Here is a 1,667-nt window from a genome sequence, read left to right as displayed (position 1 = left end):
GAACACCCTGTATACAAATAGGTCTGATCCATGACTAGAATTGAAAATGCAGTCATTTTGTTGCAAGCCATGAACAAACATGAACAACTATTTTTTAACCTCTTCATTCTAGATGTGAGTTGCATGCATTTCTGGAGGGCATGCMATGTAAAAAGAGATTATCTAAATTTCTCAAATTGGGATTATTTTCAGAAAAATAGCTTCTTTGAAAGTTGCAAAGGAATTTTCTATTACTGATACTGGCTCTCCATTAGTAATAAAAGTGAAATACAGTAATCATTAAAAAACAGCAGAAAACAAAAATGTGTGCACATCTGTCAATAAACTCCTGACTGTTCTTCTGCAGTATTATGACTGGAGCTGCTGATCAGTTGTGGAACTTGGCTGTGCATTCCCAGAATGGTACTGCTTGGATTTGGATTGCAATTTTACTCTTAACATTATTTTGTTCTTTAAACAGCACAGCATACTTTTTTCAGACTGATAATTAAAGTGCATCATGATGCATCTCGTCAGATCCAGCTGTGACTTGGATTGAGAGATGTGCGTCTGCTTTGCTGTCTTGTGACTGCCTAGTTCCACACAGACGCTCAGTCTGCGCAGGGGAGAAAACAGAACTTTATTTCCCTAAGGACCCTGCTCTAGTTAATTCTATCCCTGTGTGTGTGGCTGTGGTAGAAAATTGGAAATAAAATATGTTTCAAAGTTATTTGTAGAGAAACTGTTTCAGGAGGTTTACACCAGGTTAAGCTTCATTTATTTTATAGGTTAAACTACAGTAATAATTGGTAATACTTCTCTCAGAGAACTTGCTTTACGTCAGTCTTATATATGTTACTGATTACGCTTTAAGTAGTGCTATCACTTGTTAGCTAGTTTTGTGGTGGCGGTTGTTATGCTTTCAGCAGTGGAACATAATTTCATCTGTATGATGCTCCTGAGCAAAGTGGGCTGCTTTTCTGATTTTTAGAGTCATTCTTCAATTTTATTTCAGGACATAACTTGGCAAGATGAACACTCGGCTCCTTTCTCCTGGGAAACAAAGGTAAATATGCAGCAGTTCTATTTTTAACGTTGGTTTGTTGTTTGGTCCTGTTCCTTGTGCTTTTATATTACCTTCATTTTGAGATTTGATACACTAATGTCACCTTTATTCTATGAGAGCCTTGTAAAGTGACCGTGCTGCAAATGAAACTTGACTGGTGTGCTTCAATTTATGTCAACAGAAACACAAAAGGTACTTTATGAACCAGTGTTCTGACACCATGTGCAGATGTAGAACTGGTTTGCTCCAAACTAAATATTTTTCATTTTAAGCTTTCCAAACAGTTTTCTGTGTTTAGTGAGGAAAGGAAGTTTAATCTTAAATACATATCAGGTATTGTATAAGCATAATTGAATTGCACTTCTGAAGTCAGAATGAAGTAGTTAGGGGATGGGGTGAGAAAGGTACAGGTATCTAGCAACCCCCCCCCCACCCCCCACCCCTTTTTTTTTTTAAAGCCTATCTTACACTTCATCTTGTTATGTATTAGACTGTAATGAAACCTGCTAAATGCGGGCTATGCTAGAAGCATTGTATTGTTTCCTTTCCAAAGAGCAGCTTCTTCAAAAATTATTTGCTTTTCTGTGGGCTGTTTCTTTCTTTTTTTTTTTTTTTTTTTTTT

At 36.6% G+C, this 1,667-nt stretch overlaps 1 protein-coding gene across 1 annotated transcript in view; it reads left to right on the top strand.

The window, feature by feature from the left end:
* The first annotated feature begins 997 nt into the window (after positions 1 to 997).
* CUNH1orf198 (chromosome unknown C1orf198 homolog) overlaps positions 998 to 1,667 on the top strand; it is a 14,451-nt gene continuing 13,781 nt past the window's right edge. Inside the window, exon 1 of the mRNA XM_026090704.1 lies at positions 998 to 1,045. The gene's annotated coding sequence lies outside the window, so the exon portion shown is untranslated. The remainder of the gene's footprint in view (positions 1,046 to 1,667) is intronic.

This window comes from Apteryx rowi, unplaced genomic scaffold (genome assembly GCF_003343035.1).
Source record: "Apteryx rowi isolate R43461 unplaced genomic scaffold, aptRow1 scaffold_873, whole genome shotgun sequence".
NCBI classification, from domain to species: domain Eukaryota; kingdom Metazoa; phylum Chordata; class Aves; order Apterygiformes; family Apterygidae; genus Apteryx; species Apteryx rowi.
This window is presented reverse-complemented; position numbering and strand designations above follow the sequence as displayed.